Source organism: Cydia splendana, chromosome 11, assembly GCF_910591565.1.
Source record: "Cydia splendana chromosome 11, ilCydSple1.2, whole genome shotgun sequence".
In the NCBI taxonomy this organism is placed as follows: Eukaryota; Metazoa; Arthropoda; class Insecta; order Lepidoptera; family Tortricidae; genus Cydia; species Cydia splendana.
The window spans coordinates 4652085-4678289 of record NC_085970.1 but is presented as its reverse complement, the minus strand read 5'-3'; the positions used below and the strand labels follow the sequence as shown (position 1 = coordinate 4678289).

The window sequence follows — 26205 nt, the reverse complement described above, 5'->3', positions numbered from 1 at the left end:
TATTTCAGAATAAGAAGGCTAATATATCAAATACTGAAACTAGACGACAACTCGTGTTCGGTTCAAGACGTCGACTATTTTATACGGCACAGTGTTATAAAGCACAGTAGCCAGCGAAATAAATTAAATTCAAATAAGTAAATTTACTTCTTCGTAATCAGAAAACGATACCGAATATGCTTCAAGCGAATTCCCACTATTTTTGTTATATCCTGAATGTATGAAAGACTTTTGCGAGTTAGGCGGTTGTCACACTGCCGCCACGTCTCGTTGCGAGATGCGGAGCAACGGACTCGCGTGCGGAGACAACGCACCAACGTCCGAGTTTTCTCCGCATCTCCGTCCGGAGCTGCGATGCGCGACGTCCCGCGTTACTTACGTCTCGCGTTCATTTCACATTCGAACGTTAAGGTGAAAACAGAGGGCCTACCGCGAACCACGTTCTTCCCCTCGGACCACCCCCCGGTGCTAACGTGTCTACAGTCATATATCAGTCTTTTTTTTATTAATTTAATTAAATAGTATACCGAAAATTAAACTTAAAAAAATAGGAGTGCATAACCCGTACGGAGCTTATACCGCAAGAACAAACCCGCTACGTAAGTTTCTGGGAGCCTAGTACCCCGGGCGCGTGAGTGCAGTAGGCCCTGCTACTCGCGCGAAACCACGCCCACAACAACCAGTTTGGCGCTCTGACGCACATCGCGCCCCGCCCTTGTTGCGTGCGCGCACGACTCACCGCCTCACATTCATCACACCCTAGTACTCATGGCGACCCCGGACAAATCGCTCTCACAAGATGAGCTTGAGAGATTACAAGCTTTTGACACTACGCCACCTAATTACATGTCGCAACCATCCAAAAGAAAACGCGATGAAGATATTTCAAATGAGCTAGCTAGTTTTAAAGCAGAAATGAGAAAAATGATGGAGGAGCAGCTACAAGAAACTAAGAAAAACGCAAACACTTTGAAAGAGATCCAGCAAAGTAGCAGTAAGATTGAGGAGTCAGTCTCATTCTTGTCGGCACAGTACGAGGAAATGAGAAAAAAGGTTGAAACCCTAGAAAAGAATAGAACCGAAGATCAGAAGTACATCTACACGCTTGAAAGAACAATAGAAGATATGCAGAGAGAGAGTCGGAAGGCTAATTTTGAAATTAAAAATGTCCCCAAACAAAAAATTGAATCAAAGGAGGACCTTGTAACCTTTGTCACCTGCCTGGCCGAGTCTGTTAGCTGCACGCTTGAAAAAACCGACATCAAGGACATCTACCGAGTCAAGGGCAAGCAAGATAATGCCAGCCAAACCGCCAGTACGCCTATAATCGTGGAAACCTCATCTACACTATTGCGGAACGACATGCTGAAACATTGCAAGGACTTCAATATTAGGAATAAGGATAGCCTGCGTGCCAAACAGGTTGGATTAAAAGCATCAGCTGATACCCCAATTTACGTCGCAGAACACCTAACAGCGAAGGCCGCGCGCTTACACTTTTTGGCCCGCGAACTCAAGAGGTCAGGTCAGTATAAATATTGTTGGACCAGCTATGGAAAAGTGTACCTTAGGAAGGATGATAATACTAGAATCATAGTCATTCATAGTGAAGCACAAATACAACAACTAGGGCGAGAGAAGTGACTATCTATATACCCTTTTCATACTTACACGTGTTATGTCTTATGGACGCCTGGTCAATATACTCGTAGTATTAAGAAGCACTGTTACCTCTGTTATCAAGTTGTGTCGCTGTTACTACTAATCATTTACTTATTTTCCACACTTTTACTCACTTACAAACCTAACAGAAACAACTACCTAAATGTCCTATTCCATATGAAGCGAACCTTAACCAATGGATCCCAATTAACAGTATTTATAAAATCAACCCTTACTATTTTTATATCTCATATGCCAGACAAGCTTATGCCAGATGGACGCACACCCTAATGTATTAAACGAAATAGACTCGACCGAAGTTGCTCAGTCTTTTGTATGTGATACACACGACCTCAATAAACACATTCAAATAGCTAAAAATGATCTAACGGTTATTACTCAGAACATTAGAAGTATCTACGCTAACTTTGACAATCTTAACATAACCCTCTCTTTTTTGGACTTCGATATCGATATTATAACATTAACAGAATGTCGTTTAAACCTTAACAAACCCATTCCCAGTTTAAAAAATTATACCTCCCTCGCATCTATATATAATATTAATCAGAATGACGGTGTGGTAATATATTTCAAAAACGACTTGAAAGCCTATGCTACTGAAATTAAATTAGATCAGGCGTCTTGTATTCAATTAAATTGTAAAGATAAAATAATCTTATGTATTTACCGATCGCCTTCTAACCTAGATGCTTCCAGATTTATAGATTCCTTAAGTAACCACCTTGAAACTATTAAATCATGTCGCAACATAATAATAACTGGAGATATAAACATAAACATTATCCATCGCTTCCAAGAACCAGCTCATGACGAAACAAATAGGCATAATTATCTCAACATGTTGGCTACACACGGCTTATTACCAGGCCATGCGCACCCAACAAGAGAAAAAAGCTGTCTCGATCATTATATCCTTAAAATTGGGGACCGTAGTGCGTCTGCCTATGTAGCCGTCTTGAATACATCCGTCACAGATCACTCAGCTGTGCTATTGGTACTTAAGCATCTAAATATAAAAGAGCCCATCCAGAAAAATATCGCGAAAATAGACTTTGAGGAAGCTTTAAATAACCTCAAAGCTAAAAATATTGAAAATTTGTTATGTAGTGATGACCCTCTTTTCGTCACACACCAGCTGATAAATAAGTTAAAGACCTCTCTAGACGAAAGTAAGGTACTTAAAAAGGTCTCAAATAAACTGCGTAACATAAAACCCTGGATCACAACTGGCATTCTGCGTTGTATTAGAAACAGAAACAAGATGCAAAGAAGTCTTAATTCTGATCCTAATAACGAGGTCCTGCGTATCACGTACAGACGATATCGCAACTACTGCAACAAATTAATAAGAAAACTAAAACAAAAATACGATAGGGAACTACTCAGTAAATCATCCAAAGATCCAAAAGCCTTGTGGACAGCTATAAAAAAAGTAACCCATTATAAATCAACTAAAACACAAAATATACAGCTGTTAAGCTCAAGGTCGTCTCCAATGGAATCAGTAAACTACATCAATAACTTTTTTTCTGTAGTAGGCAAAAACCTCGCAGAAAATATAGGTGTAAATACTACAACAGCAACCACCCGATCTTCAATTTCCCCACTATCTATCCCCACTTCCTTTGTCCTATTAAGCTCAGACCCATTGGAAATTGACAATGTAATCGCGAGTCTCAAAGCTGATAGCGCCCCCGGATGGGATGGTATCACCACACGCTTCCTGAAATTGGCCAGGCCATTGATTGTACCTATCATAAGTCATTTAGTAAATCTCTGTTTCACACATGGCGTTTTTCCCAGTCCTCTAAAACAATCAATTGTAACTCCGGTGTACAAGGGTGGTGAGAGAGACAGTGCAAACAATTACCGACCGATCTCCGTCTTACCTGCCATTTCTAAAATTATAGAAAAAGTTATTAATAATCGACTCAAGTCGTACTTAAATAAATTTAACATACTTTCTGAATCACAATTTGGCTTTAGAAATGGCAGATCGACGGAAGACGCTGTCCTGGCCCTTACGTCTCAAATTACTAAATAAATTGACAATGGTGAAAAGAGCCTGGCAGTGTTCTTAGATCTAAAAAAAGCATTTGACACGGTCTCTCCCTCCATTCTTGTTCAAAAGCTGGAACAGCTTGGGATAAGGGGAACTCCGCTAAAACTACTGGAAGACTATCTGTGTAATCGTACACAAAAAGTCAAAGTGGGTGATTATGTGAGCCGGGAGGAGAAAATCACTTTTGGCGTCCCTCAAGGGAGCATCCTCGGTCCGACTCTCTTCCTGATTTACATAAATGACCTCACAAATATCAAAATTGACAATGGGTGCGCTTATTCCTATGCAGATGACACAGTATTGGTCTTTAAAGCAAAAACTTGGCAGTCGGTCTTTGAGTACGCTGAAAAAGGCCTCAGGCAGGTTTCCTCCTGGCTTAAAGAAAACCTCCTCACATTAAACCTGGAGAAAACAAATTTCATGTGTTTCGCGAAATACCAAAATACCCAACCAAAACCAGATCTTAAATTAAGAATGCATATCTGTAACGAAAATGAATATTCTTCTTCTTGTGAATGTACTCAACTTACAAAAGTGGCATCCATTAAATACCTCGGGGTCATATTAGACCAGCGACTGAGCTGGCATCCACATATTGAGTACATTAACAACCGCATAAGAAAACTTATATGGATATTTAAAATCCTTAGGCATGTAGCCGACAAAAAATTGCTGGAACAATTATACAATGCGCTTGCGCAGTCAGTAATGAGCTATTGTATTGTCGCCTGGGGTGGAGCTACAAAAACAAAATTCTTGCAGGTTGAGAGAGGACAGAGGTCGTTGCTTAAGGTCATGCATAAACTCCCTAGAAAATATCCAACTAGTGATTTATATAAAAAGAGTGATATCCTGAGCATGAGAAAATTATATGTGCTTCTCACTGTACTAAAACTGCATAAGACATTAAATTTTAATCCATCCCTATTAAATTGTAGGCGAAGTCACGCAGTAGCCCCTAAATGGCCAACAAAATCTTTATTTGCTAAAAGACAATTTAATGCAATATCATCACATATGTATAATAAAATTAACAAAGCTCTCAACATCTATCCAATGCAACGGATAAATTGTAAAAGAAAAATCACAGAATGGTTACTGACACTTACCTATGATGAGACTGAATCGCTTCTTAAGGCTTAATGCCTTAAATGATAAACATAAATGCACACACAAAAACACACACACACACACACACACACACACACACACACACACACACACACACACACACACACACACACACACACACCGAGAGAGACACACACACAAACTTACACCCTATTTAAGACTAGAGTTAGTAAAATAGTATAAGAATAAAGTATACCTACGAATTAATTCTTGATTGTAATTATAAATTAAAAATTTAAATTATGAATTTGTAATTGTAATTATAACAAACTAACTTGAACAATATTTTTCCCTGTATGTATAATTTATTATAAATCTCTGAATATTGAATTGTAAAAATAAAATAAAATACTTATATGAATTAGCTATAGGTATAGTTATAGTTATTGTAAAAATAACAACTATGTACCAATTATAATATGTATCTGGTATTAAACCTGAATCACTCCGTTTGGAAGGAGCGGTACCTCCTAACACAAGTATTGCTATACTTAACAGGAGGTATCCACCACAAATTATTGTATAAATCCACCTAGATACCAAATAAATAATTTTGAATTTTTTTTTTTTTGAACGTGTTGCCTCTGTGTCGCACTTGTAAATTAGTACGTAAGTGTGACAGGGAGGCAACACGTCGAACGTGACTCGCGGTAGGCCCTCAGTTCCTATTTGTCGATAAAATGGAAACGGAACTTATTCAGAGCGGTGATACTTTCAGTTTGGTTTTTGTACAATCGAGTCATAAAACGCAGAAGACACTGGGTATATACATCCCTATTTACAAACCAGACCTATAAATGGGTTTTTTGCTAGAGATTACCAAGATTTAAGGCAATACGAGGCGTCCTTCTTGCACTAAAATCCGTACGGCACTGCGGAGCTTGGTGTGACATACCCTGCGGCACGCACCGCGTCTCCGTCCGAGCGCGCGAGTCGTCGTGCGTCTCGCTCCTCCGCGCGTCGAGGCGGAGCCAGTGTGTCGTACCATGCGATTTTTCTATACAAAATCAAGATTCTACATACAAAGTTAAAAAACGCATCAACCGACGCCGCTGCGAGATGCGGAGCAGTGTGACGACCGCCTTAAAGAGCCTTTGTCCGGGACACTGTCGATTTTAGACACCTCTCCACCCAACTTGGACGGAGCTCAGTGGTAAATCTTAGAAAAGTGCGTAACCATTTTGCAGCTCTTCGAAAAGATAACGCGACAAAAGCGGAATCATATCCGACTCTGTCATGTATAATACCACTAATACGAGGGCTGCAAAACTCTCAAAACAATTTATATATAGAGAATAGAGAAGTGATTATATATAATATAATCACATAATATATGTATTATAATCACTTCTCAACCCTTGCTCTTGCTCCATGTTCTGAAAGGTTTCACCTAAGAATGTCTGGCCCTAATGAAAAGTACATTTATGCCATAATAATTACAATAAAATTATTAAAATAAATTCTACTAGAAAGAAGTCAGTGACCTATAGTCTGAGGGCGTATTCCCTCCAGCTTAATGTAATGAGAATAGAGATGTAAAGGGTTCGAAACCTCGGGATGTATTTTAAATTAATTATAACACGATTTAATCCGTTTTCATAGTTATATTTCAATAGAAAAGGATGTCAGCAAAATTGATTGTATCTGAGAAGATGAATTGATTGACTCAAAACACTTGACAAAACGATTGACATAGTCAACAAACTAAAACGGATTTCAACGACGAAGAATTCGAGAAGGAAATAGATGAAGCGACAAAGTATCAGGAATTAAAGCGTAAAATCAAAGAACGTAATCCCACGATGACGGAAAAGAGAAGAAAAACCTCAAGCTTCCTAAGATTGAGCTCAAGAAGTTTCACGATGATCCCAAAAAGTAAATACAGTTCTGGGGGCAGTTCAAGAAAATAGACGAGGACCGAAGTGTATAATCGAATCAAGGCAACAAACATGCTAACGAAATGAATTGCTGCTGCTTGCACAAATGATATAATAAAAATAATTAAAGAAACAGTCAAGTTTTTAGCATTATGGATGAGACTACAGAAAACAACAATTGAGAAAACAGTGTGCCCTGTCAATAATGTATAGGTAATAATGGAACAAACAGAAACAACATTCTTGGATATATATGAAGTAGGTTCTGACAAAGCCGAAGATTTGGGAGAAATTTTATTTCGCATCCGATAAAACGAACAGCATGGTTGGCGAATATAAATCCGTATTTTCGCATTTAAAAGAGATCCAATGAGTATTGCATGAAAAAGACCGGAACCTGATATATTCAAAATTAATTGCCGATGGTGCGATCTATTGCGTAACTACAGTGCCAAAATTATTACTTTAAAAAAAGACACCTCGATTCCTCTAGATCAGCGGAGTTTATTAAACGACCGTGTAAAGCGTCTACGCACTGCTGTTAAAGGGGCAGTAGCATTTAGAAACGCCGAAAACTCGCCAACGCCTGAGAAAATAAACAGGCTCCAAAAGGACATACTCGTACTCAACGTACGAATTCCCATACATGAGCTTCGGTCTCAGGAATGCTGGACAAACTTTCCAGCGTTTCATCGACGAAGTCACTCATGGCTTAGTTAGAGTTTACGTACGCATATATCGACGATATTTTAGTCTTCTCTAAGGACGCCACTCAACACGCAGAGCATCTTCGCATCCTCTTCCAACGACTGCAGGACTATGGAGTAGTGGTAAATGCTGCTAAATGTAATTTAGGTGTAAACCAACTAGTTTTCCTAGGTTACCTCATCAGCCCAGGGTAGGGTACACCTCCAGAACGTATCCAGGCGCTCCATGACTACACGTTACCGAAGACCATCCAAGGACTACGCAGATTCCTCGGTATGATCAACTATTACCGCCGTTTCCTACCCAAAACTGCGGAGCAGCAAGCACCTCTCATCGACGCACTTGCTGCCACCAAAGGTACTAAACCTTTCCCATGGACGCCGTCGCTGGAGGTGGAGAGGCACTTCTATGAATGTAAGGAAAGCTGACGTATTATATCTAAGGACTGGCCTTACGGGCACTAAAAATGGTACTAGTACAGCGGTGTCACTCACGAATTCGAGCCAATGAAGGCCAGCCAATCGTGCAGTAACGCAACTAGTTGCGCCCAATCGCGTGCGTGATGCGAACTCATCAACCAATCGCGTTGTAGCGATGTCACACCGCTGTACTGGCCCCATTCATTCCTCATTCTTATTGCCCGTAAGGCCAGTCCTGAGATATATACGTGTACAATGTACTCAAGCTACACTTTTAGCCCACCCGATCGGCTCTGCGCCACTAGGTCTCTTTACAGACGCGTCATGCAGTCAGGTAGGTGCTTGCTTACAACAACGTGTGGACGACGGGATCCCTTTGTTTCCCATAAACTTATTGTTTCGAATTTCGATAGTCAGAAATTGATATCCATATAATTTATGGACATAAACATCAATAGTCATAATTTTTGTTAAGTATAACGTTTCATAGTTCTAATGTTAGACATCTATAATATTAAACGCTATAATCACAAAAGTTATAAAATTGATGAGTATAACATTCAAAGGTATATCAATAATTATTCAGAAATATTTTAAGGCATATATTTTATCGGACTAATGGTCGTTAATCATATCGTTTTAATGTCATCCCTTTGTTTCCCATAAACTTACTGTTTCTAATTTCGATAGTCAGAAAATGATATCCTCTAATATTCTAATATTTAGGAGCTATAATATTAAAGATTATGACTTTCAATAATTGTGTCAATCAAAGGGACCCCCATTTTTAATTACTAAAATGAATTACGTCTAAGAAACCAAATCAATAACATCCTTCATATAAAGAAAAAAGAAATCTGTTTCCTCAGGTAGGTTTGTTAGTTACCTTGTGTCCCTCAGAGCGGAAATAGGAGCCCCGCTTGCGGGGCTCCGTCGATTCGTTGGCGGGACGAAATGGCTTAATAAGCTACATGAAAAATAAGAAATGGCGGGGAAATCAGTAAGCCAAACAATAAAAAATCTGTTTCCTCAGGTAGGTTCGTTAGTTACCTTGTGTCCCTCAGAGCGGAAATAGGGGCCCCGCGAAGCGGGGCTCCGTCGACTTGTTGGCGGGACGAAATGGCTTAATAAGCTACATGTAAAATAAGAAATGGCGGGGAAATCAGTAAGCCAAACAATAAAAAATCTGTTTCCTCAGGTAGGTTCGTTAGTTACCTTGAGTCCCTCAGAGCGGAAATAGGGGCCCCGCGAAGCGGGGCTCCGTCGACTTGTTGGCGGGACGAAATGGCTTAATAAACTACATGAAAAATAAGAAATGGAGGGCAAATCAGTAAGCCAAATTTTTGCCAAGGTAGGTAGGCAAGCATGCAATTTGTATTGTTTAATTTTATAACTATTGACAATATGACTACTAAAAATTATGATGGAAAACTTTATGGTCTAAAAAAATCGGAACTTGAAATTTAGGGAATTTACAACGATTATTGTAAGTAAGTTTATTGCCTTCAACATTATGTAATAGTATACCTTCTGGACTTTGAATATTATGGGTTACAGATTTTATGACTAACAATAATAATGACCTGCAAAAATCGGAACTGCAATTTATATTGTTAAAATTTATGACTATTGACAATATGACTAATAAAAATTATGATGGAAAACGTTATGGACTGAAAAAATCGGAACAAAAAATTGATGGGAACCAATAGAGACCCGTGGACGACAGCTGGCAGCCCATCGCGTTTTTCAGTAAAAAAATGACGCCTGCACAAAGTGAGTGGCCCGCGTTACTACCACGAATTGCTCGCCGTGTACGAAAGCGTGCAACATTTCCGTCACATCTTGGAGGCGCAGCATGCCACCATTTTAACTGACCACAAACCACTGGTTTACGCTTTCTCGCAACGGCGGGAGAAACAGCCACCGGCCCAGCTGAACCAGTCTTCCAAAATTAGATTTTTAATAGATACAGGGTCTGATTTATGTTGCTTCCCTAGGAGGCTTTTAAACCCCTGTAACGACTTTGTTCAAAAAAGTGACAGCAAAAAGTCCGACCGCCGCTGTGAAACGTTTCGAGAGGAGTAAAAGAGCCAAAAACTCGCTCAAAAAGCAGTCATCAGTGTCATAAAAACTCACAAAATAAGCAAACAACACAGAAAGAAGGATTTAGCACAATATTGTTCGACAAGTAATATAGAAAAATACTTAAAACCCCCTCCCAATCCTTTCGAAAAGGATATCAGCAATGCCGAAATTAAAATTAGCGGATTCTTAGCAGCTCACAATATAGCATTTTCGGTCGTAAATGACTTAATCTCATGCTTGAAATCAGCTACATTTTACTATTTTTACTGTACAAAAAAAGGATTGGTCACAGCATATATATATGATTTACATATTATGTGATTGTAAAGTAGGACCATTATTACATGCTCTAAAGTGTAATAAGTATAAAAATTATATATTTTATTACAGGTATACGACTCAAGAGAATGAAAGCAACTAAAATCGTTACTAATGTCATAGGGGCGTCACACAAAGAAGAAATTTCCAATTTATTAAAAAAAATACGTTTTTGGTGCTAACTGACGATTCAATAGATGGTACAGATTTTACGACGAGGAAACCTTGAAGATAGACAGATAAAATTTTCATGGAGACAGACAACACAAATAAACTGGACTTTTTTAAAAACTGTTCAAGTGTTCCCGTTCATGTAGTTAAATATGAATAACTGTTCAAGTGTACTTAGTTTGTATAAAAATTATCATTCCCCATATTTTTTCATATTTGATTTGAACCACACATTCCACACAATACATAAAAATAATGTGTGGAATGACTGCTTTTCACTTGCATCAGCCATTATCAGAGATCGGCGGGGGTGAGCTATTCACCTTATAATTTGTCATATTATAAGGCAAATAGCTCACCCCGCCTATCTCTGGCCATTATGCAACACAATACAGCAACATTAATACCTCAATGCACTTACTGACCAAAAAAAAAGACAGAACAGACAAGACTTAGAAACCATGAAATCCATAATAAGGTTACTTCCCAGATAGTGTAAAACTCATTCAAAGCATAATAATTACAAGTTCCAATTGACAACAAAGGACCAACTAACAAATTACTAAAAATTTGCAAAAGGTTTGTTATAGAACTCATAGAAGAAAATTTAATGTAGTAGGTACACATAACCTACAAAATATTAGGAGCGGAACTAAAAAATTTACGTAGATGGCGACACAAGCGACCCTGCTCTATTGCGTTTGTTAGCTCTGGCTGTCAGAAGTAATTTCGGAAATTCTCGATATTTATAGCAAAAATGTATTCATTTATGACTGTGGTGCAGTTAAAAAATGAATTGCGACAGAGAAATGCATCTGTAACTGGTAAAAAAGCTGATTTGATCGAAAGGTACGCAAAAACAATATTTGAGGTTATGAATAATAAATTAGCTTTTATATGGTTATTTGCTTTATTAATGCTACGCCTTTTGTTCTAGATTGGAAGCGTATGACCGAAACTTTAATTTTGGTGCAGACCCTGGTCCTAGTGAAGATCCTAGGTACGAGTGCCCGCCTGTGTCGTGCTTTAAGGATATTAATGCCGATTCGCCCATTCCACCTTTAGATAGGCACGAAATTCAGGCATATTTTGAAAAATTTAATGCCCAGAATAAAGGCAAAGATATGTACGAGTCTCGTTGCCTGCTAACCGCTAGATATGCTTCGGTCGGGGCGAGTACTTACTTTCAAGGGCAGTGTAAAGCCCAAATGAAGAAAGTTACTTACATAGTGAATGTAAAAGTGTCTAAAGAAGGTAATATCGAACAGGCCAACTGCGAGTGTGCTGCTGGCAGTGGTATTGAAGCTCATTGCAAGCATGTGTCTGTTTTATTATGTGCAGTGGAAGATATGTGCCGAACTAAGACCATTATGGTACATCAAGTGACAACACAAAAGCTGATGACGTTCAAAAGACCTCATAAGGTATTTTATAGGTCGCCTATTCAGGTTTTAACCCACTCAAGAGAGAGGATATGATGGAGAATTATCAAGATTATGTCCACAATTTGGCCATCAACTTTGGGAAGTCAACAATGCCCATACTCCAAACAATTAAACCAGCGAATCCTTATGCTATCGAGTGGGATCATAGCAACTACACCAACCGTAATGAAAAAGAATTGTTGCTAGAACGGTTACTTTTAAAAAATGTGACGCCGGAGCAAATAGTGAATACAGAAAAAGCTACTAAGGTGCAGGATAAGTCAAAAGAATGGCACAACCTTCGTTGTTGCAGGGTAACTGCCAGCAACTTTCATGTAGCTTGCCATGCTACAACAGGCAAGGATCATTTGATTCAGAGAATAATGAATCCAAGGGCTATTCACACTAGAGCTATCACTCATGGTAAAATCCATGAAAGCACCGCTATAGCTAAATATGAAGAATACTTTGGATTAAAAGTAGAGAAAAGTGGACTGCACATATCTGAGGAGTTTCCGTTCCTGGCAGCTTCACCAGATGGTCTCTTAGGCGATGAGACAGTCATTGAAGTTAAATGTCCCTATGCTGCAAGATATATGCCTATAACTGCTGTCACAGTTCCATACCTTGAAAGTATTGTAGGCAAACTGCATTTGAAAAGAAACCATCCATATTTTTATCAGATACAGGGACAGCTATATTGCTCCAAAAGAAAGTATTGTAATTTAATAATATATACTTTTAAAGAAATTCAAGTCATCTTTTTGCAGCGAGATGATTGCTTCATTAATGAAATGGTTACAAAACTAGTAATTTTTTTTGAATATCATTTAAAACCAGAAATAATAAATAAATATTATTACAGAAATTATGATTTAATAAAACCATAAAATAATATTTTTGTTTTATTTATTTTCCGTGTCAACTAAACTTAACACAATTATTTATAAAATAAAAATAAAAATAAAATAAAATTTATTCAGTAAGTAGGCCACAAGGGCACTTTTACACGTCGTACTAAACAGAAAAAAAAGAAAATGAACCTAAATCTACCACCGATTCCACCCTACACCTCTGACCCGAGAAGAACCGGCCAAGAAACTCGGCGGGACTTATTTTTTCAAAACAGTACAATGATACTTAAAGACTATATTAAGATACTTTCACTGTTCTGTGAGAAAACATATCAAACTACTTTAAGAGACAAATCACAGCTATCAACAAAGAACGCGCCAAAAAAATAAAAGAGTGAAATTAAACTGCAAAAATTTAAGTAGGTGCTTTGCTTACCGTTTGATATACTTTCTTCCCTGAACTGTGTCCTTTACCATAAATTACAAATTTAAAAAGAGATTATTCTCTTTTAGAATGAAATCAAACTTACAGAATTGTATTAAAAAAAAAAACCCTTAGAGATGTAAAAGGTCTCCAAGTGTCCTATATTCTAGATAAAAACTAAAGATAAAATTATGTATAACTAGCACCGAATGAAATGTCTCTCCACGCCAAATTAATCTCAATATATTCATAATGTGTTACTACATAAATATGGAACCACAGTAAGCTAAAACAGACCAGTCTTCACAAACAGCACCCGTTCACGAGTATGACGCGTATCTCAGCCATCGCCTCCCTCAACCTTTCTTTGGGAAAGTGGCGACCCGATCAACGTCGCCACCATAAGCAAAGACTTTTCAGCGAGCATGACATGTTCAAGCTGGCGGGCTCTATTTATAATAAAAGCTAAACACGTTTAGGCTGGCGAGACTTCACATTTTGTGCTTATTTTGTATGATTACATACATGTCGTCACAACCTAATTAATAACTATACATTACTGTCACATAGAGATGTAAAGGTTATTTGTCGTAAACCAGTTAACTACGGTGGATAGTGCATTGTTAATACTGTCGTAGTTAATTGCTTTTCTGTCTACCTTGAACAACAGAGATGTGTCATCAGCAAACAAGACTATAACATGTTTATCTTGCACAAGTTTCGGTAGATCATTAATGTAAACCAAGAACAGAAACGGGCCAAGTATTGAGCCTTGAGGCACTCCAAGTGCTACTGGGGAGCCGGCAGATTGAGTTCCATTAATAACCACTCGTTGTGTTCTATTCGATTATGCTTATTTCATTATGCTTTCTCTAAAATTACAACACATAGTACATATAAAAAATATTTTACCTGCAATTGGAATGTAACTGTGATCCAGATCACTTTTTAAAATCTTATATGTTTTAGTGAGGCCAATTAAGCGTTCAATGTGCACTCTTTTACTAGCTAGATTCCTATCTTTTAACACTGTTAAACCTGGTAACTGTGTTTTGCCCTTTAAAAAAGTAGGTATATTTACAGCAACATTTTTGTGTGCAAACATGTCCTGAATATTAAATCCCCGATCTGCTAAAATGCAGTCACCACTTTCACATTTACTAATTAAATTACTTCTCTCCACTGTTTGCCTGTCACTGACCGACCCAGCATATGCAGGAGAGCAGTATGATAACAATCCCCCCGGTGTTCCTCCAACAAGAACTTTAAGAGTATTTGCATGCTTGTAGCTACTCCATGACGCTTGTTGAGACGTTGGGTTTTTAGGTTTCTGTACATGAAATTCGGTCCCATCTAAAATCACCCTTATATTCGCATTATAATTTTTAAAATGTTCCGGCATATAATAATGTACCAAGTCTTTGCTTGGCCATGTGTCGAGTTTTATCCATAGTTGATACATGAAATTTATCCAGGTAATAAATATATTTGACACTGTTGTAGTACTTACATTAAAAAATCTGCTTAGTTCAAAAATACATTTATTTTGTCTTAATTTCATTATTGTTAAAAAGAACTGATCTTCAGTACTGAGCAAAATAACAGAACTACCATAATACTGTATTTTATGGGCCATAGGACTCAAAGTTGAGTAAACAAAAAAGAACTTCCGGTAAGCCTGTATAAAATTGAATTGCTTTATCATCATTTTTGAATCTATGTATTGTTCCAAATACATGTTCCATGTCAATTTGCGTCTCTTTAGATGAGAATTTAGGATTATTTAAAATAGGTACTGTAAAATCATTTATATTCGCACTGATTTCTATTTCACTAGCAACGTCCATGAAGATTGGCACTGTACTTTCTTGATTTATTGATGTTGGAGTTACAGTTTCTTCTACGTCCATGGAGTGGGGCACCATTCTTTCTTCATTAATTGATGGTTGGTGGCTTGTTGATGGGGTCACAGTCTCTTCAAACCGTAACTTTTTCTGAGACCTCATCTCAAGTCGCTGCTGACGGGCTGTTGCACTTGCTGTATCTAATCTTGAAATGTTGAATGAAAATATTGAAGGTACAGCAGTTTTCTTCAAGAATCTCGCTTTCGGCTCGTAATCTGAAAGAAAGTTACCATTGCTTTAAAGTTTCGTTGCTTGGCTATAGATCACGAAAATCGAAAATAAATTAAGTAACTTACTTGTGTATATACTTTGTCCGTAATAGTCATCTGATGTAAAATGCATGGAACATAATCGCGATGAGTCTTTTGCTTTAAAGTTTTTGATTCTTAACGCTTTCTCCCAAGCCTTTCTACGCTTTGGGTCTTTAGGGAAAGCGTGAACGCCTTTATTTTTGCAGTCTAAAGCACTACACAGGGCCATTTTAATAAGATATTACCCAATAATTGTAATCTCACGATGTAATTAACAAAAAATGTATAGGATTTGACAGATGACAAGTTGAGGTTAAGCAGTGTCGATTGTGCGATACCTGGCGGGATAAAACGGCAGTTTTTCTCCTAAATAGAAATACGGAGGATAACGCAAATACAACATACGTACACGCGGCCAGAATTTCCTCCTGCCACTAAAATAACTTATACTTATAGCCCCTCTGATTCCGGTCCGTTTATCGTGCAAGTTCTAAATCTATAATTAGTATTTGTAAGATATTATCAAAATGTAAAATAATTAAATAACTATTAGGAATATATGTAAATAATATGTACAATTTTAGATTATATTAGTATGTTGTCCTATGTGGAACCATGTTGCTGTGCCCTAACAGGGCGTCACATGAACTGCTTATATTTAAGAACACCTGTACCTGCTATGTGATATGCAATAAACGATTTCAATTTCAATTTCAAAGTTCATAAGGCCGACGACAATGGATCAGGATTCTTAAGTTTGCGCAACAAATGTATACAAGTAAAGTGAAGGGCATCATAAAGGGTGAAATTGTTACAAACGGGCGCAGCCGCTTGATCGTTACTTTCGAGGACGCAGGATCGGAGTTAGTTAACACACTGACTTCTTCCAGGAAAACTCCCAGTATACTTGTTCAATCCCAGTATATAATGCTCGCACTGGCCTTGTGAGAAATATACCAATTGACGTTAATACAATGAATTTGAATTGAAGTAGTTAGAAAATAACATGTAAGTAATAATAACCAAAATGACATTGAGTAGTGATTAGTACAACATAATAATCACCCAAATGATGCTCGACCTGATATGTTAAAAACTATAACAGACGGGCGTACCAAACTGCGTCAATAGCTCGGTCCGAGGTCTGTCCAACCAGCCGTATGGAAGGAGGTCCGCCGCCGTACGTCCGTTAAGGATGCAGCTATAAGTGAAAGCAAGAAAGAGATATTCTGAGCGGACCAAGGTCACGATCCGGTAATCCTGTCTGTTTAAGCCCACTACACACTCGCGTTCGCGGCATCGCGCCGCGATGCGCGCACGAGTGTGGAGCGGCCTTTAAGAAGGCTTCTCCACATAAAGGCCGTAAAACACTATCGCACCGCACCAAGGTCATTGTGCGACGCATCGATAAGTGCCCCCCATTCACACTCCTACCGCGTAGGCCGCCTCGTACTACGAGCCGTCCTACAAACGGCTAAACGGTAGGACGGCTCGTAGTCCGCAACCCCCATATACAATCCTACCCAACGAGGCGGACTACGAGGCGGCCTACACGGTAGGAGTTTGAATGGGGGGCTTAAGAGCGAGAAAGCGATATCTCTTTCTCGCTCTTACTTATCGGTGCGTCGCACAATGACCTTGGTGCGGTGCGATAGTCTGTTACCACTATAAAATTTGTCTCTGCTATTACTATTAAGCCCGCTACACACTCGTGCGCAAAGACGCGAACGCGAGTGAAGAGTCGAATTCGCTGATCTGCGAAATCGACTCCACACTCGCGTTAGCGGCTTCGCGCCGCAATTCGCGCACGAGTGTGGAGTGGGCCTCATTGTTCGTGCCCCTACAACATGGCAAGAGTCTGTCCGAACGATTCCCAAGAGTTGGTTTCCGTTTTACGAAATATCAGCGCATCATATCATTTTTTCCTAATTACTAGTGAAACATAAATTTTCAATTAGAGTCATAACTGGCGTACCGGGCCGCGATCTCGGTCTGATATGGAAAATTGCTCTGAAGCCCCCTCCAGACTATGTGCGTGAATCGCGGCGCGACGTCGCGGAGCGAATATATCGCGAAGTTGACGTATGACTCCACACTCGCACACTTCACGGCGATTTCGCAGTTTGGTTTGCGGCAATATGGCGGAATCTCCTTTGACGCGGGCCGAAATGCCGACAAAAACAAAGAACAAGGCGCGAAAGCGTGAACAATCTGCGAAATCGACGCCACACTCGCGTTCGCGGCTTCGCGCCGCGAATCGCGCATCAGTGTGGAGGGCGCTTGACCTAAAAGCGAGAAAGGGATAAGCTGACCAGACCAAAAGTGAGGTCCAGTACGTCCGTCTGTGAGTACTATTAAAACTTAAACTGGCAACACCTGCTCTTACGTCATTTGCTCTTTGTTTACAACTGTCAGTTCACTCAGTTCATGTTCATTCCGCTGACGGCAATATAATATATTGCTACTCCACTACTTAAACTTTATGATGTCCACGACATATTTTAATCATAAGGCATGGTGGGACTGGTGGGTGACCTGACCTTATCAAATAAATTGAAATGTTATTTTCCTTATCGTGTTCTTGCTGATATCAGGCTTGGTTTGTTGATTTTCGTCTTATAAAATGCTACGGCTTTTCATATTGTGAGTAGGTTACAGTGAATGTTTTGGATTTGGAGTTCTGAGAATCGATAGGGATATTAGAGACCAAATGTCTGCTGTTGATTGTCCTTCTTGAGTTTTTGTGTACATCATTTTACACAGGCTATCTGGGTTGTGATGTTCATAATATTTTGACAAGGTTTAAAGTAGCTCGCTTTTAGCTTGTTGGTTTAGTTTGCTTTCCGGTACATGGTCGACCCTGAATATATTATGTCATGGCTCACAAAGTTATACACATCCATATTTGCTAGTCTTGTCCTTTTCTAAATCTGTTTGAATGATACCTCATGTTTCTTCTGTTGTTATGAGGGCTGATGACCATCTCCGGAGGCTACAGCCTCCTACAGGCCGTTGAGATTCTGCATCCTCAACAATATTGCTGAACAAATAATCGTTGTAACACTTATCCGGATGATGGACTCGAGCATCCAGCTTGAATTGTCCCAGTTATGAAATGCTGAAATGTCTGATGACGCAGAATGGCCATGCTCAGCAGGTAATTCCTCAGGTTCTGTGTCTGAAGCCATCTTAGGGAATAAAGTTGGGTTCCTCGAGATAATAAAATACTCTAAATCACTGTAACAAGTCTTTAATACACTAGGTGTACCTACTCTACAACAGTCTTATTAATCTTAATTCACCAATTAACTTTGTCTTTCTTAAATCACTGATTAAATAAAATTAAAATAATTGGTGGTAAATAATACAGTGTTTCTAAATTATTATATTTAATATTGCAGACAACCTCGTCCATTTTAAATATTCGGTGACTCGTTTTCGTCTTAATGAAAGAGCTCTTTGTTTTGAGTCTCGCAAGAGTAAGATAAGCTTAGAAAAATAACTTTATCAAATCAATTAACGAGGTCCCATAGGGAGAGTAACTAACTACTTGTGCATTGCGCAATGTTACATATTTAACACATGCTACTGTTTGTGAAGGTGAAGTAAGAAACTGCAATTCCATATGACACTCATTGCAGGGGTTTTGTAATTCTATTTCCTGACAATGGTTCTCTAGACGCCCCAAGTAGCCAAATGTCATTATGTCAATGCAGTAGTATTTAAGTGATTACTCAAATTACTTAAAATGTCCAAATCGCTTTAAAAACTTAATTAGTTTGTATAATATACTATACATAGATGTACTTACAATGAATACGGATAAAATGTATCTATCTAACTATAAATCTATCCACTGAGGTCCCAATGCAGACATAAATAAGGGTGTGGTTCATTGTGGAAATGGCACCACTGAAGCGGTTTGGGTATTGGCAGAGATGTACAATGTATCTAAAATACAAGATACTAGGCTGTCAAGTATCTAAGATATCAGATACAAGATACTTTTGGAAATGGTGTTTGAAATACCTACAAGATACATATTATCTGATACTTTTTTTAAGATAAAATACTTTTTGAAAGAAAACAACATTTGTTTTAACGTTTATTTATTATTTATTGCAAAACAATCTGTTTTTTTTAGTAGTGACTAACCATCAAATTGCCCAAATTGGGACTTAAGGCAAGCAGGTGCGGACTGCCGGTGTTTTCGATGCTTGTTACAGACGAATCAGAATCCTCCAAAAAGATGTAATAGGATTCATCTTTTGTCTTTTTTTTATTGTCTTCTTCATTAGAGTTCAAGGTCAGATTTCTGTTTTTCAGACCTATTGACCTTGCGCGTTAAGGAAAAGTTGTTTAAATGTTAAACAACTTCTCTTTGTATTATTTTGCAACCCATTTCATTTTGAAGAATGGGTGTGTTACCGAAGCTAATGCTGAGTCACTTGCAGCAGGATCTAGCTGCTTGAATCGCCTATTCAAATTTCTTCTATGACTGCTACTAAAGAGCCACAAAAACTTAAATTTTCCATTTTTAAAGCCGTTATCAATGAATACGGATAAAATGTATCTATCTAACTTTAAATCTATCCACTGAGGTCCCAATGCAGACATTAATAAGGGTAGGTATGGTTATTGTGGAAATGGCACCGCTGAAGCGGTTTGGGTATTGGAATCCCAATAGTGACGCCCTGTGAGGAGTTGAAAGGCTGTAAGACGCTTGAATTTGTAAGAGGCTCAGTGAAGTGCTTCAGCTATTTTCATATAATCTTCCTTTCCTTTGCATAAAGCGTTTATAATGCTTATGTTAAGATTCTACTCGACTATACTTTTCGTACGAGCACATCTAGTGCTCAAAAAGTAGCGTCGAGCTTAATGCACGTTTTCAGACGTGCCAAAACCAGTTTGTTATGATTATTATCATTAAATATTGCTGTTATATCGAAATAAAGATGTGTTTATTCATGTTATTCCTTCGAATGATCTTTGAATGCAGATTTTTTTTCTTTTCTTTTAAGTGACATTTGTAAATTAATTTGAAGTGTTAGTTGGCATCAATTACCTTTTCTTTTGAACCATATCTCTCCTTTAGCGCATGCTAAAGCAGCATGCCTAGTCAGCATTGACTAGGCTAGGAGGCCGTTAAAATATATGTAGACCACATGGCTTTATGGACAAATGGTGTTCTTTTTTTCAATTGTTTCAGAGCCATCGTCTCGTTGCCTTTACCGTGTTTTATGGAAGACAAGTGATCAATGTTAACTTTGTATTGCAGATCCTTAACGAAATTAGCGCAACTGGTATTTAGACGTCTGTCGATTACTTTACCAAAATTTGAAGCCGTTAACAGTGTACGTCTATGTTCTAACTCTAACCATTCCCCGCTTTCTGCTTGTAGAACTGTAATTCTTTCAATTTGTTTCCTTTTTTCAGAGTGTTTCTGTAAGTTGTTTAAGAAAGTCGTTTTATGGGATTTAAACACGTCTGGTTTCTATGATACTGACCGACATGATGGTTTTATTTTGAACACTTGTATTTGGACGGAATTTTGGATTGATTTTCTTTTCATATTCTTGCACGTTCTAGCCGTTTAAATTACCTCGTGAACTTATTCCGGTGTTTATTGATTTGTATAAAAGAATTATCGCTTTTTTTCGTTAAATGATCATCTTATCTCATAAAAATCATGAGATAAATAATCATGCCCATCGTCTCCAGATCGTGGCACTAGAATTTTCATAAAATTCTTTTTTGTACGGTTCCTTTATATTTTTTTATTTCTTTATAGGCAAGTACAATATGCGCATGGCTGTCGCCAATCCTGGACACTTGCACCTAAGCTTGCACTTTGCACTCCCATCCCTATTCAAACAAGGTTTTGCTGTTAGCTTCGACGACCATGCTCTTTACGCGGTGGTTTTCCACTTCACACACTATCTCCTGTGATGTATGAGGTGGAATGTCTTTATTAAAGATTTGCGGCATTACCGAAGGCATCGCACATCCAGTGCTCTAAAACTAGTCCTTCGTCTCGTTCCAGGCATTCGCAACTGTGCCTTAGGCTAGCACTGAAGTTAACGCTTCGGCACGTTTCACATACGTTTCTGGACCTTTATGTCGTAGTGATATGACGGTTTTTTTTAATCTGTTATCGCTCTCTGCCATTAGGTCACTGTAGGTCATGTAGATGTAGGGTAGGGACGCCCGGCCGGAAGCAGGCGGGCTGTCGATCGCGTGTCGCGTTCATTCGGCCCTGTTTCTTGAAGTTGGAGCTGCAGGTTACTGTCCCGGCGGCATTCCCATACCATTCTCCTCAAATCTTCTACCTAGCGATATGGCGGTTGTTATAAATTTGTTATCGCTTTCTGCCATTTGGTCACGATATGAGTTGAAAGTCAAATACGCTTTCGTGACCACATGCTAGAGAGCGTCAAAGGAGCAAGTGTTAGGTACTAATATTTATATAAAACTGTTCCATCTGAAGTAGTGACCATCTTCCCTGTTCCGTTTCTCAGTACTCCATGCGCCGCAAACTTATAGGTTGCGGACGCTATAGCAACTTCCGCCCAGTGCCTTCTTAAACTACGCTGGGGCCCTTGGGCACATTAGAATTTGGGGTCCTTTTGGAAAGTAAAGAAAGCGAATTAAAATAAAAAATTCTACTATGATCTTATTCTTCTATTTATTATGAGTAAACAAATATACTGTTAGTGAATAGAATCAGGCGTTACTTTGCGGAAATCCATACTAATTAAAACCAAAATATTACTTTGCTAATCCGCGAAAAGATAACGTGCTAGTCAATCAGTGCTAACCCGTTATACTTACTTGCGTATTTTTACATGCAATTAATATTCCCACCCTCCCACCGCAAAAATAAATACGCAAATAAATATAACAAACCACCACCAAAAGAATAAACCTCGACACGTGTTTCGCCTCTCTACGAGGCATCCTCAGGAGTTGTTGAGGGTCTGACGCCCGGCAACGGAATGACCTGTCTAGAATGGTCGGCCATATTTATACCTTGACCACTCCCCCTACCGTGCAAGTGTGAGTGAGATGGAAAAATTCGTAATAACGGCGATGACGCAACATTCAATTGTTCGTTAAGAATCATGCCCCTATTGTTGTACCTAATTATTTCCAGTTGTTCCAGAACACCCAAACGCAATCCCTTTTCGCAAACATGTAAAATATCAAAAGAATGATTCTCAGATAAAGTGTGACCTGTATCTAATAAGTGCTTTGCAAAATTGGACTTCTCTGGATGGTTATGTCTATATGACGCAACATGCTCTTTATACCTAGTAGTGAAACTACGGCCCGTTTGACCCACATACACTTTATTGCAATCGTCACAGGTAAGCTTATAAACTCCAGACTTTTTCCCATTCTCGATCTTATCTTTGCCATTGCAAAGCTTCGAGTGCAAAGTATTATTTGTCTTAAAGGCCACTGGAATGTCGTTAGACTTCAAAATTTTGTAAATTGCATCAGACAACTTGCCAACATAAGTTATGCTCGCTTTATATTTCTTAATCGGTTCAGAGGATCGTGCCGCATACAACATAGTGTTGACCATACTATTCCGCTTTTTCCTGATGATACCATCCACAACAGACTTATCGTAACCATTCGAAACTGCTAAGTGATAAATATTATTTAATTCAATCTGATAGTGTTCATCAGAAAGAGGCACAGTCAACATTCTATGCACATAACAATGAAAAGCAGCCAACTTATGCTGCCACGGATGCGTGGAAGAAGCCGGGATAACTGTATCGGTATGTGTAGGCTTACGGTAAATTTTGAACTGATGCCTGTTGTTTACTTTAGTGATTGTTAAATCTAGAAAATTCAATGAGTTGTCTTGCTCTAGTTCCTTTTTAAACTTAATTTTTGGATGCTTACCATTAATTTCAGCAATAAATGCATCCAGCAGGCCCATACTACCCGTCCAACAAATAATCAAATCATCCACGTATCTAAAATAGTATAATATATTATTGTTGCCCACAATATGCTGGTTCTCAAAATGGTCCATAAAAATATCAGCCATCAAAGGACTTAGTGGTGAACCCATAGCCAAACCATCACTTTGCAAATAATACTGTCCCCCAAATCTGAAATAATTTTGTTTCATACAAATCGCTGTTAGATCTATCAATTCATCTACTTCCCCTGGATGTAAACGTTGCCTTTCAAAAAGACCCTTAATAATCTCCAAAGTCTCTCCATATGGCACATTTGTAAACAAACTGTCTACATCCAATGAAAGAAGAACCGCATTATCTGGTATGTTAATGTCCTGGATCTTTTCTATTAACTGCAAGCTATTTTTCAAGCAATATTTTTTTTGGGTGCGCCAACTTATAATCTGGCAAAAAGGTTGAATTCCATTATAAGAGACAAGTCCCAGTTCCAGCCGAAATATTGCTTGAAAAATAGCTTGCAGTTAATAGAAAAGATCCAGGACATTAACATACCAGATAATGCGGTTCTTCTTTCATTGGATGTAGACAGTTTGTTTACAAATGTGCCATATGGAGAGACTTTGGAGATTATTAAGGGTCTTTTTGAAAGGCAACGTTTACATCCAGGGGAAGTAGATGAATTGATAGATCTAACAGCGATTTGTATGAAACAAAATTATTTCAGATTTGGGGGACAGTATTATTTGCAAAGTGATGGTTTGGCTATGGGTTCACCACTAAGTCCTTTGATGGCTGATATTTTTATGGACCATTTTGAGAACCAGCATATTGTGGGCAACAATAATATATTATACTATTTTAGATACGTGGATGATTTGATTATTTGTTGGACGGGTAGTATGGGCCTGCTGGATGCATTTATTGCTGAAATTAATGGTAAGCATCCAAAAATTAAGTTTAAAAAGGAACTAGAGCAAGACAACTCATTGAATTTTCTAGATTTAACAATCACTAAAGTAAACAACAGGCATCAGTTCAAAATTTACCGTAAGCCTACACATACCGATACAGTTATCCCGGCTTCTTCCACGCATCCGTGGCAGCATAAGTTGGCTGCTTTTCATTGTTATGTGCATAGAATGTTGACTGTGCCTCTTTCTGATGAACACTATCAGATTGAATTAAATAATATTTATCACTTAGCAGTTTCGAATGGTTACGATAAGTCTGTTGTGGATGGTATCATCAGGAAAAAGCGGAATAGTATGGTCAACACTATGTTGTATGCGGCACGATCCTCTGAACCGATTAAGAAATATAAAGCGAGCATAACTTATGTTGGCAAGTTGTCTGATGCAATTTACAAAATTTTGAAGTCTAACGACATTCCAGTGGCCTTTAAGACAAATAATACTTTGCACTCGAAGCTTTGCAATGGCAAAGATAAGATCGAGAATGGGAAAAAGTCTGGAGTTTATAAGCTTACCTGTGACGATTGCAATAAAGTGTATGTGGGGCAAACGGGCCGTAGTTTCACTACTAGGTATAAAGAGCATGTTGCGTCATATAGACATAACCATCCAGAGAAGTCCAATTTTGCAAAGCACTTATTAGATACAGGTCACACTTTATCTGAGAATCATTCTTTTGATATTTTACATGTTTGCGAAAAGGGATTGCGTTTGGGTGTTCTGGAACAACTGGAAATAATTAGGTACAACAATAGGGGCATGATTCTTAACGAACAATTGAATGTTGCGTCATCGCCGTTATTACGAATTTTTCCATCTCACTCACACTTGCACGGTAGGGGGAGTGGTCAAGGTATAAATATGGCCGACCATTCTAGACAGGTCATTCCGTTGCCGGGCGTCAGACCCTCAACAACTCCTGAGGATGCCTCGTAGAGAGGCGAAACACGTGTCGAGGTTTATTCTTTTGGTGGTGGTTTGTTATATTTATTTGCGTATTTATTTTTGCGGTGGGAGGGTGGGAATATTAATTGCATGTAAAAATACGCAAGTAAGTATAACGGGTTAGCACTGATTGACTAGCACGTTATCTTTTCGCGGATTAGCAAAGTAATATTTTGGTTTTAATTAAATATACTGTTACTGTTAGTCCTTCGGGGCCCCCTGAGGATGTGGGCCCTGACCACTGGCCCCGTGTGCCCTTATGGTAAAGACGGTACTGCTTCCGTCCCGGGGAAGATGGACAAGAACTTGGAACGCTTGTGAGCGCCAAAACCTCTCCAGTAATTCGAGCGTCGCCGGCTTTGGCGTGGCTCGGCTTGCGGGCGTCTGCTCAACTCGTCGACTCTAATGCTTAATCGCCGGATTTCACTTAGAATGAACTGAGTGTCGATGGCCGCGTAACTCTGTGCTGGCGGCGGTCGCTGTTGATCTTGCGGTAACGCAATCGACACAGGCCTCGATACTGCTGAAATCTGTGGCGCGCTCGACGACTCCTCCATCATTTTGTCGGCGAGTTGCGCCATTTCGTCGAGCGTTGCCTTTTCACTGAAGGTTTCGCTTACGCAAAGCACTGAGCGGATATATGGTGGCAGATAGTTAGTCCATATAATTTTTAGCGTGCGGCCGTTAAACTTGTTTGGGGCTAGCTCACGCATTCGCATTAGCAGTTGGCTGGGTTTTTGCTCGCCGAGCTCCATTTGGGTCAGGAGCTTCTTCACTTGCCGGCTGTCGGACTCTTCGTACACGGCGATGAGGCGCTCCTTTACGGCTTTGTAGTACTCGGACTCAGGAGGGTTGAACAGGATTTCTGTGATTTGGTGGACATCTTGTTTGTCTAACTGTGCTATTACCATGCTTGCAAGCTGGCTGTCGCTTCTGTTTAAGTCCCTCGTAGCGTGCTCGAAGCTGGCGAACCAAATGCGCGGCGAGTCGCGCCAAAATCAGGTATCTTCAACGGTGCGCTGGCCGATGCAG

General features: G+C 39.0%; 1 protein-coding gene and 1 long non-coding RNA gene across 2 annotated transcripts in view; both read right to left on the bottom strand.

Annotated features, from left to right (window-relative positions):
• Positions 1-26205, bottom strand: part of LOC134794744 (uncharacterized) — a 339323-nt gene that overhangs the window by 288901 nt on the left and 24217 nt on the right. The window lies entirely within an intron of this gene.
• LOC134795005 (uncharacterized) lies at positions 12777-15686 on the bottom strand. The gene is made up of 2 exons (XR_010144754.1): positions 15363-15686; positions 12777-15281 (listed from the first exon to the last, which is right to left on the bottom strand). It is a non-coding gene; the product is annotated as an uncharacterized LOC134795005 (long non-coding RNA).